The sequence below is a fragment of the Hemibagrus wyckioides genome, linkage group LG22 (genome assembly GCF_019097595.1).
Source record: "Hemibagrus wyckioides isolate EC202008001 linkage group LG22, SWU_Hwy_1.0, whole genome shotgun sequence".
In the NCBI taxonomy this organism is placed as follows: Eukaryota; Metazoa; Chordata; class Actinopteri; order Siluriformes; family Bagridae; genus Hemibagrus; species Hemibagrus wyckioides.
Genome location: NC_080731.1, coordinates 9919634 through 9932066, shown reverse-complemented (window position 1 = coordinate 9932066; position 12433 = coordinate 9919634). Strand labels below are relative to the sequence as shown.

Sequence of the window (12433 nt, the reverse complement as noted above, 5' to 3'; positions counted from 1 at the left end):
CTGCCCACACCCAAAATGCATGCTTTCACTGACCGGGGAGATCCAGCCTCCAATTAGCTGACCACAGTTATGCGCTCACCCACACACACACACACACACGGTCAGCATGGTCCCAGCGCTCATTCTCTCACTCACAATAAAGACTGGTGGATGGACAGATGTTCTCAGAGGCAAGGCTATACTATATTTAATAATAAGCTGATTAACTAGCCCAGTGGGCATGAGAGAGCACTGAAGTGTTGCCTGGAAACTGAACAAATTAAAATGCGGTAGCTGCTAATGAAATGTACCAAGGTTTGGCGAGCTAGCTTGCTAGTTAAGAAATACAGGGAAATGGACGTGTATGTAATGATTATTCTCTACTTATGTAGCGTATCATGGTTGCACCCTTTACTAAAAAAAAAAGGTCTGAGAGTTGTTGGTCAGATTTTGTCTTGAGATTTAGTGTTCTGTCCTCTCGTTGCATGTAAAACATATAATTTGGCTGGTATGTTTAACTGTAAGGTGACTGGCTATAGTGTTATCACATACTGTGCATGTTTCTAATCCGTTGCTTGCAAATTTTCTATTTTCTAAATCTATTTTCTGCCTAGAAATGAACATTCTCTCTGTTAACAAGCCAAAGAGCATCATGCAACAGGTGGTGGGACTCAGAACCAGTAGCATGCATCAGTTACAGCATGGCGGTCCATCACACCATCATGAAGCGTATATATCTTAAACACAGCCACCTTCCAAATGACAACATCTGTATGGCGAAAGACTTTACGGAGAAGTCAGCTATGAATAAAAAGCTAATACCCCAGCCATGAAATCTTTTCGACCTGGCTCATGACTGAACCCATTAAAATCATCTTGGTACCCATTACCACTTGGTACATCATACATGTTATATAATATATTAGAAATAGCATTTAACTTGTTTAAAAAAAACAAATTCATCATGCAACATGATAACAGAAAATATATATGAAAATATATGAGATATATTTGCCGTGTGGTTCACCCACACCATGACCCCTTTCCCACATGCTCCAAACTTTAACAAAGTCTGCATTGAGTCACACAGATCCCAATACATGCCCATTTTCTCTGAGGAACAAAATAAAACACTACTGTTTGAGCCTTTTTTTTGCACTGCCTAGTTTTATAGAGCCAAGATGGGTTTGTTCATAGTTTTTGAATAGACTACTGGCACAAGAGTGTGCAGTTATAATCTTTCCATATGCAGCAACACAAAAATCGAGCCAAAAGCAGACCTGATGATTAATTCCTCCAGAAAAAAAAGGACTTGAGCAACAAATAACTGCACAATTAGTTAACTAGCATAATGCAGGCTAAAACTGCATTCCATTAGAGCCAAGGCAGCACACTGCTCTCGTTATTATGAGTACAATGAGCCGTTTGAGACGTGTATGTGCGTTATCTGCAAATGCGTGCTGTGTGCCTTTGAGACTGTAGCCAGCTGTTCTCCACACAAAGGAGCGCAGGCTTCCAGCACAGATGTGTACTGGCTGGATATGTGGAAGAATCGACACTCGGAGAGAAATTCGACTCGACAGATCTGTGCAAAACATCTACAGATGAGCGATAAATAAAATGAAAAACAACTTTTCGTAAGGTGCTGGTCACAAGTCGGCAGCTTGGTCTCTGTAGAAGTCTCAACCGGTGTGTCTGTCTAAATCCTTACTCCATAATCTCCCAAGGAAGTTCCACTTGGACTGTGAATGCCACAGCATATGATGAGCGTGACACTGATGTAAATCATCCATTCAGTAAGACTCATATCCTGTGGATGGGGGAGGAGTCATAATAGAAGAGACCACACCCATCAGGATAGAAATATTTAATCAGAAGATGAAAATGATCGGACTTCCATCTCTATTATGGAACAAAAATACTAGGAAAAAGTATAATTAGTCAAATACACCCTGCATCCTGCATGTGAGACAATGTAAGAATATTTCTGAACCTTAAAGCTGACTGCAGGGAAGAGAAAAATATCCCAGAGCAAGAACAGCAAGACTAAAACTCCACACTTGTAGGCTGTGATTACTGCTGAAGAGAGTGTTACTAAGTACTGTGTGACACATCCAACAGTTTATATCCGCTTCCCCAAACTGTTAGCGTCAGTAAATAAATCTGATTTGCAAGAATCTTTTGAGCATGAATTTATTTAGCTATCAAGTGCTGCCTGAAGTCTTGGATATGACAACACTAGTACAATGCAGTAGAGTGAGAATTTAGGGGGAATTTGCTCATAAATAGACAACCGATCCTCCATCGCATCATGTTTTACATCGTTATACTATGTCTATGAATACTCAAAAGTTTTGGGACATCTGCCTTTACATGCACATGAATGAAATATGGAGTTGGCCCACCCTTTGCAGCTTCAACTCTTCAAGATTTCCACAAGGATTTGAAGTGTGTTTATGGAAATTTTTGACCATTCCTCTATAAGTGCATTTATGAGGTCAGGCATTGATGCTGAATGAGAAGGCCTGGCTCACAATCTCCGCTCTAATTCATCCCAAAGGTGTTCTATCACGTTGAGGTCAGGACTCTGTGCAGGCCAGTCAAGTTCCTCAACACCAAACTTGTCTTTATGGTTCTTGCTTTGTGCACTGGTGTACAGTCATGTTGGAACAAGAAGGGGTCATCCCCAAAATGTTCCCACAAAGTTGTCCAAAATGTCTTGGTATGCTGAACCATTAAGAGTTCCTTTCACTGGAACTAAGGGGCCAAGCCCGACCCCTGAATTCAATGATTTGTAGGGGTGTCCCAAAACATTTGGCAATATAGTGTACATCCTTAAATGTTTTGATTGCAATGGGATTAACTGCAATAGTGGAAAAAAATAAAATAAATAAAAATCATGCGTTGTGATCCCCATGAATCCAAGCAACTGATTACTGCCAATTTGACAGACTGAAAGAATGCACAAGATACATAAGAGTCGTGGTATTCAGTGCTCTACTGCTGAACAGACCTGATCAAAATGAACCTGGTGTAGCCTAAAACAGCGGAAAAAAAGCTTAGAACCCACACATGTAGCACTAAAAAAGAAAGGTCTGTGATCCTTCACAAAGGGAGTGCACATAGGGCTGGACAGCTAAGTGTGGTTTCTAAATGAGGGGCTGAGAAAGAAGCCGAGTCTAATGTTCTAGACTAGACAGTCAATTTTATCTTTTCTTCCTGGGAACTCTTGGTGAAGCACGAACCCATTGCAAGCCTTGATCGAAGCACGACTGTAATGATACCCTAGAGGTGGATAAATCAGAAATTTATTAGCTAGCACACCAGGCATGTAAAGGCTCTAGTGGGCTGCCCAGTCCCATGTTTTAGTCGGGCTGAAACCTACGTGACCAGGCTTAAGACACGATAGCTATCAAAACTTAATAATATTGCTAGCCTTACCTTATTAAAATAAATCCAGTAATACAGACATGATAGCGAAAAACATTTATAAATATTTGTTGCTGTTTTTTATTTCACTTTGCTTCACACCTCTCTATCAGATCTTCACCAAGACTATAAATGAGGGCAAGGGATTTCCATTTGTATCCTAGCAGAGAGAACAGCAAGCTACCACTGGCTGATCTTAGATAGCAGTTAATCCCAGGCTTTAGTGCTGCATGTGGGTGTGAGAAGATTTACTCTAATGAGCTAGAGAATCTTGAGGAACGCTTTTCTCTGAAGAGGTCCACGTGCCACGATCCAGTTACGGTGCAGGGGAATTACAGCAAATTTGTACAAATGTTGACAAAAGGCATGGACAAAAGAAAACTGTGATTAAGGCTGGCCAAAGTCGCGATGTTAAAAAGCTGTACTTTAAATCTGAATACAGGTACATCCCAACTAGAACGTTTCTGTTATTGTACTTTATTTAAATGCAAAATGTAATACAGATTTATCTTTACACATTCAGAAGCCTTAAATACTGCCTTTCTATTGTGTTGAAATATGTCTTATCTTGAGCTCAGAAGTTTGTTATTAGTACCTCCCTGATGCTATTCTTAGTCTGTGACTGTGTGGACGAATATCAGGATATATTTATTGATAGAGGCTTCAAACCAATGCTGCAAGCTGCTCTGGATAAGGAAGGCTGCCAAATGCAGTACATGTAAAAGTAAATGTAATATCGTCAGTAACTTGTTGATTGTAATCGTGCACAGTGACCTGTGACTACAGTCCAAACAGAGAAATCAGGTTTGGTGGGATGCAAATAACGCCATGAAGTCAGAATCTTACACATTGCCTAAACAGAGCCTTTACTACAGTGACAGAAACCACACTTTCCACTATTAATCTTCCTCTAGTAGCCACACACACACATACACACACTCTCTCTCTCTAACCAAGATTGTGTTCACTATACTGCTGTGGTGCCTCATTTAGGCAAATCCTCAGTATATATAGATAGATAAAGAGAGATAATTTAGCTGAGTGTGCAAAAGAAAGAGCGCACTTCTGTCTGCTTTATCTTCAAAGATGAATCAATCAGGCATAACATTATGACGAGTGGCAGGTGAAGTGAATAACACTGATGATCTCCTCATCATGGCACCTGTTAGTGGAGGGAGGATATATTAGAGAGCAAGCGTACATTTTGTCCTCAAAGTGGATGTGTTAGAAGCAGGAAAAATGGGCAAGCGTAAGCATTTGAGCGAGTTTGACGAGGGCCAGATTGTGATGGCTAGACGACTGGATCAGAGCATCTCCAAAACTGCAGCTCTTGTGGGGTGTTCCTGGTCTGCAGTGGTCAGTATCTATCAAAAATGGTCCTAAGGAAGGAACAGTGGTGAACTGGCTACTGGGTGGCTAAGGCTCATTGATGCACGTGGTGAGAGAAGGCTGGCCCGTGTGATCCGATCCAACAGACGAGCTACTGTTGAAGTTAATGCTGGTTCTGATAGAAAGGTGTCAGAATACTCAGTGCATGATGGGTCAGGGCTGTTTTGGCAGCAAAAAGGAAGACCAACACAGTATATAGCAGGTGGTCATAATGTTATGCATGATCGGTGTATTATTGAAGCACATATATAACATGATTTGTGACAGTATCATACTAGATTTGTTGATCTTTTTTCTATAATATCCAATCCAGCATTTTATCAGACATTGGTAGGAGACTTATCTATGTTGCCTGTGCTCGAAACAAATACTGCACCACTTCTTATTAGATAAAGGATTCGAGAAGAAGGATGAGTGCTGGGAATAGTTAAAGGCCAACATGCACCAAAAGCATTTCTGAAGCAGTCTTACTCATCTGTATAAAGCACATCTCATCTGCACACGCACATCCAACAAACACACAATAATGGATGCTTCTTGAAATTGTATCATCAATGGTTTACATGATGCATGCATATCTTCATTGAGAGATGGTAAAGAATGTACCTCAGAATATTGACTGTATTTGTTTACTGATAAATTAATAAAAAAAATAAATAATAACGTGACCGTTTTCTCTGTAGGTCATGTGTATTGTGTTCCACATGCACACTGATGCTGGTGCTCGATTTATCATGACGGATACAGTTACTAATGGATTGTAGTGTGGAGATATCAGCTGTTCTGTGATCGATGATGGCTGTGTGCAGGAATTAATGCATTTAGATGAAAACGATGCCTTCTGTGTGTAAAGCAAGAGCACACACACACACAACCATACACACACAATCTCTCTCTCTCACACACACACACACACACACACACACACATCATCCCATGCATTCACACACTCAGAGAAAAGGGATGGCTCAACAGATTACATATTACACACACACACACACACACACACACACACACACACACACACACCCCCCTGTCCAGCTGCACCTTTTATTTCCCAGCGGCTACACTGATGCTCTGAGAACAAACCGCAGACAGAGAGAGAACGAGAGAAAGGACAAACAAGAGGCAGAGAGGGAAAAGATGAGAGAGAACAGAGCACAGAGAACACACAGCAGTGGCATTAACACAATACACAAAGAAATAGAGCAGACATATTTACTGTTCATTCTACAGGCTATTATTACAAAAATGGAAACTAATGAACAGCGACAGACGTGAGGGATAGAGAGAGATGTATGCCAGTTCCTACCGCCAAGAAGTATTTCTTAAACGCACATATAATTTAGGAATGTCAACCACATGAAGGCTGGCACAGGGAGAAGCAAGACCCAAAAAAGGACAAGGACTGACCTAAAGGTCTCACACAGTGCATCTATTTAAGTCACTGAATCAGACACAGACAGCAAACCACGATAATTTCCTGTATTATCCTGCTTGGAGATAAGGATGCGAGCATGATAGCAATATTTCCGCCACTGACATATGACTCAGATTCAGGGCACAGTCTCATCGTATCCAGTCACCAGAAGGCTGGAAAACGTCCAGGCGACATTTTTCCGATCCTCAACTGTCCAGTTTTGGTGATTTTGTCCCAGTGCAGCTTGCTGACAGGAGTAGAAGCCAATGTGATCATCTGCTGTTGTAGCTCATCCACCACAAGGCTGTTTTCTACATGCCTTTATAGCATGGTTGTAAAGAGCAGTTATTTGTGCTACCATAGACTTCCTGTGAGCTTGAATCAGTCTGGCCGTTCTCCTCTGACCTCTCTCATCCACAGTGTTTTTCCTCCCACAGAACTGCAGCTTAGTGGATGCTTTTTCTTTATTTGTTTGCACCATTCCGTCTAAACTCTAAAGAGTCACGGAGATCAGCTTTTTCTATTATGATTTTTGATGTATGATTATGTATTGCACTATCCTATTAAAGTGGCTGGTGAGTGCAAATGTCTATTGTGCGATTGGTCATTTTCTATAATAACATATATATATATATATATATTATATCATTATATATATATATATATATATATATATATATATATATATATATATATATATTATATCATTATATATATATATTATATCATTATATATATATATATAATGCCAGTGGTTCGGGCTATAATTCAAACCACAGATTTGTTCGAATACACTATTGTTTCCATAATAATAATAATAATAAAAGACAGCACCGGTGAGATATTTCTCTCCTTCTCCGAGTTGGACTGATCTTGCTACACCAGGCACAGAAAATGGATCCAAAAGTAACAGTAATGAACACCCTGGGGGTTTCTCATGGTCACTGCCATTCAATCCAGAACGGCCCTCTTATAGATTTTTATAGAAACAAGAGAGGTTTATACAGACCTCCCTAACTGCTGGAACTGATGTTCTGACACCATGAAATGAACCATGAAGTTCAAGGCACTCTTGTGACACCCACACCTACTAGTGCATAAAAATTGCTGGTCTTAAGTATACACACAGCTCTTAAGGTATGAACAGCCATTTAATGAAAGTAATAACAGCAGAAAAACATGTTAAATAAATAAATAAATAAATAAGAAGATAACCACTCCAGTGCTGAAATACCTGTTAGATATCATATTCCCTATAAATCACTCTAAACCAATTATTTCTCACCATCTTCATTTAGTAAGTCATGTGGATTTGAGAGCATGCGGTCAGAACGACAGTTGTTCTGGTCACAGCTTCACCCTGTGCTCTTTGCTGGTCATTATGTCAGGTGTAGGCAACTTTGGTTACAAGCTGCTGACCGCAGACCGTGAAGCTCTTCTGTTATTGTTTCTGGGAACCCCCAGGGCAGTGGGAATCATCAGGTGTGTGTGTCTGTGTGTGTGTGTGTGTGTGTGTGTACGTGCATGCCAAGGTATTTGAAATGTATACCGCTGCCATACAGCCATCCTTCCTGGAACAATCTCCCTGGGAATTTATCTGGGAAAAAGAAAACGTGATTCTTAGGTGCATCTAAACACAGAGTTCTGGAAACCCCATTTTGTCAGAAATGCCACATACCAAACACACACACATGCTAAATTCTAGCAGCTGGTGTTCACATTAATATTGACCCTGAACAGTCTAAAGCTTTTCATCATTCAACACGCTATTTCTAGCAGTTTCATCCATTACAGCCCTGTGTTTAAGGCCGCTGTCCTTGGAACAGTATTCAGGAAGTAACTGGTACATCTGTGCGCGTGTGTGTGTGTGTGTGTGCGAGAGAGAGAGAGAATGCAGGGCTGACCTCTCTCATACACAGCTGTGTTCTCTAGGGGACACAAAGACCTTTTTGAACCCAAAATGGTTCATTCACACTACTCTTTCAGCCTGTGGGTATATATATGAAGAGGTGAAAAATAAAAAAGGAAGACCAGGGAATCTTTAGAAAAACCACAAAGATGTGGGGAGAACATGAACTTTCAAAGAGTAAAGTGTAAACATCTACAAAGAAATACATTTACCGATGTTCTCACCAAAATATTCTCTTTTTTTTTTAATGCTAGAACATCTGAAACTGCCACTTGCTGCATCCTTTAACAAATTCGATCCTACAAAAACACACTGATTAGACCTTCCACGTCGTTCCTCGTCACAGTCTGCTGCGGAGTCTGAGGTTTCATGTTGAAACCAAATTAATTTTCCCAGTATGATCCACAACTGAGGTGAGATTCGGTTGTCAAACTCGGTAGAAGCACTTCTCACGTCAGCTACATTTTACGGCATGCTGTTAAATTTGTGGAAAATGCCGTTGCTCTGCATGCTTAATGAATCCCAATGTTCCTCAGCCACACAGAAACTCTTTGGACCATGTCGACTGCATCTGTTCTTCCATCCGAAGCCATGGAAAAAAAGCATGAAAGCTTGTCTTCCTCCTGTCATCTGATGCTGTTTGACAAGTCAAATCTCCTTACCGCAAAAGTATTATGGGATTTATATAGGCTTATTTTGGCGAGCGTGTCTTTTTTTTTTTTAAGCACTGAAGAGAAAAGCCACAAAGCGTTATCCAAACCAGACCTAACAGACCCTCATCGATCAGCAGCGTTCCCGTTTATCCCATTAATCAGAAAGTTCAGTAACGTGGCTGAACTAGCAAACTAGCCTAGTTGTGTTGGCTGTAAACATACACTCACTTCAAACAAACCACAGCCTTTAGTATTTAATTCAAGCCTTTGACGTCCAGACTGAAAATCCACTATGAATACAGACAGGGTAGTGAAAACACATGACAATGGCATATCATTTCTGTTTTCCTGTTCGGAGCAAAACAAAGGAAACAAGGTCTCTGAGGTGATGCAGACATCGAATGCCTTGAATTTGAATAACAACAGCTTTGAGAAGTGTCTCTAAATTTATAAGAGCATCTCCGTGCTATTTAAGCTAAATATATGCATTCAAATTCACTCTGTAGCTTTATATATACTGATCAGGCATAACATTATGACCAGTGAGAGGTGAAGTGAACAAGACTGATTATCTCCTCATCATGGCACCTGTTAGTGGGTGGGATATATTAGGCAGCAAGTGAATATTTTGTGTTAGAAGCAGGAAAAATGGACAAGCGTAAGGATTTGAGCGAGTTTGATGAAGGCCAAATTGTGATTGCTAGACAACTGGATCAGAGCATCTCCAAAACTGCAGCTCTTGTGGGGTGTTCCCGGTCTGCAGTGGTCAGTATCTATCAAAAGTGGTCCAAGGCATGAACAGTGGTGAACCAGCGACAGGGTCATGGGTGGCCAAGGCTCACTGATGCACGTGGGGAGCGAAGGCTGGTCCGTGTGATCCGATCTAACAGACGAGCTACTGTTGCTCAGATTGCTGAAGAAGTTAATGCTGGTTCTGATAGAAAGGTGTCAGAATACACAGTGCATGAAGGGTCAGGGCTGGACCAAAAAAGGAGGACCAACACAATATTAGGCAGGTGGTCATAATGTAATGCCTGGTCGTCGTAAAAAACAGCTTCGAGAAGTATCTCAAATTCATGAGAGCATCCTCCTGCTATTTTAATTTAATTTAGTAAATGCATTCAAATTCAACTTATTTCTCTTCACTCTGTAGCTTTACATAAGCGTGTAGATAAATATATTTAGCCTGATGAATGCTTTGACAGATACGTTAAGACCTGTGTGTTGCTTAAATGCAGGATGTGAGGAATGATCGTACTTAGAAATTGAATCAAGTTTGCAAATATCTGTGATTTTGGATCGGCACATTGCCTGAGGAAAATGTAGTGAGCAAGTGAAAAGCAAAGTAAAAGACACCCTATAGAGTATCTGCTTGATCTAGAAGACATATGGCACAATCCCATAATGCAGCATAACGTGATGTGGATTCTCAAGCCCTATATAAAAATCTGTTGCCAACTTTAGTCATCTAATCTAGCACATTACCCAGCAGGCCTGTAAAAGTCATGATCTCAATCTCTCTTTCTCTAATTCCATTCCATGCAGTGTAAGGAAGAAACTTCTTGTGCTTTGCACCGGATCAGGCGTGACCGCCTCATGGAGCAAATCTCCGGGGTTGTGGTCTCGTCCCTCAGAGTCTGTGACACAGAATTGCTCTTTCAGTCTCTCTCTCCTGCTGCACTATACACACACAGTATGCATTCTGCCATTTTGTGGTCTGTACAGGCAAAAAGTGCAGACTCTAGGCTAAGCAAGTCTGTATGGTCAGCAAAGCAACTCCTCTGGAGAGGATGGACGTGAAAGGACATGCGGGTCTAATAGCAGAACTGAGACACACAGCAGCACGGTTAGGCTTTTGGGAACACGGTGTGTTCCTCTCCTCTTCATTTTGACATGCACCTGTCAAGCACACACTCAGTGAAACGATGAGAGAGAGAGAGAGAGAGAGAGAGAGAGAGAGAGTGTCACCCTCCATCATGCTCTTAGAGAAGAACGATCTCAATTGGCCATAGACGTGACCCAGATTTTCCAGCTGTGCCACATCATACAATGACAAGATTTGTCCTTGATAAAACAAGGTCTCGGGCCTTTCAGGTGAGACTGGGAGAAAAGACCCAAGAACAAAATGTCCTCTAATCTTCCTTAGCTCTATACATTGCATTTAAAGAGCCAGATCCATTTAGATCCCTTTTCATTAATGGTGTACGAAAACATTTACAAGCAAATCTGAGGCATATGTGAAAAAACCAAACGAAAAAACAGCAGCATGATGCTCTCCTCCTAGCAGTTATTAACGCCACTAAAGGAAGCATGATCAATAACAGCATGAAATAAAGACAGCAAATACAAGCTGACATGCTTTATGAATTAATAGCCTATCTATTGATTTGTTTGGAATAAAAACTGTTGCTTCGGGAGTCAAAATGTGCAAAAGTGTGAATACGCGTTCTCTGGGTTTAGGTTAACAGGTTCAGTCTGCCAAATATTTAACAGGATCAGAACACACTCTCATTATTTGGAAGAGAATGATTAAAGGTTTGGGTTCGAGTTTCAGTTAAAGCCTAATGGTCATCACTGAGGAACTGAGGTACTTGTGTATATACACGATATTGCAAAAAAAGTTTTGGGACACCCCGGTAGGTCAGCCATACCAATTCATCCCAAAGGTGTTTATCAGGCCGAGGTCAGGACTCTGTGAAGTTCCTCCACACCAAACTCACTCATCCATGTCTTTATGGACCTTACTTTGTGCACTGGTGAGCAGTCATATTGGAACAGGAAGGGGTCATCCCCAAACTGTTCCCACAAAGTTGGGAGCATGAAATTGGCCAAAATGTCTTGGTATGCTGAAGCATTAAGAGTTCCTTTCACTGGAACTAATGGGTCAATCCCAACCCCTGAAAAACAACAACTGAATTCACTGATTTGGAGGGGTGTCCCAAAACTTTTGGCAATATAGTGTATATAAAAAAGCCCACACTGCATGAGATACACAGCAGTTGGTTTGCCATACCCTATTCTATCTGAATTATCAATGAATAACAAGATGACCAGGACCGGGCAGGATCGTGGCACATTCTGAACATGAAAAAAATGAAATATGATCAAAAATGGGAGGAAATGTTAAAGGGGAAAACTTCAAGCATCAATAGATACCCAAAGCTCAGTTGCTGGTATTGCGAATTAAACGTTTCAAGCATGTGCAGCCCCGATTGAGCAAAAGCATCGAGCATGTCTTTTTACATATTCACCATTTTCATTCTGGGAGACAAAAACAGACGCTCCATCTCGTACGCCAATCACAATTCATAAGGATGCAAAATTCCTAATGATGTACAGTTCAGTAAAAATGAATGACTAAACCTTATTCAGTCTCCAGCTTATTTGTGAAAAAATGGAGATAATGGACTTTACAGTAATGCAGATGTGAAGGTCTGCAGGTAGAAAAAGCAGATTTATTTTCTATAACTTAACTTTTTTCCCCCTAATGTGTCTAATGAATGCTTTCTAGTGAAAAGGGACCTTTTTTTTTTTTTAAAGAAAATCTGTTTATCATTTAGACCCACGTGACATTGTTCAATCCATCATGCGACAAGCTACAGCGCATGTTAATAGGTTAATGCGCATCAGGCAGAATTACATTAAAGCACGTGG

General features: G+C 40.8%; 1 protein-coding gene across 4 annotated transcripts in view; it reads right to left on the bottom strand.

Annotated features, from left to right (window-relative positions):
• The window catches only part of rtkna (rhotekin a), a 60897-nt gene that overhangs the window by 16745 nt on the left and 31719 nt on the right, over positions 1-12433 (bottom strand). The window lies entirely within an intron of this gene.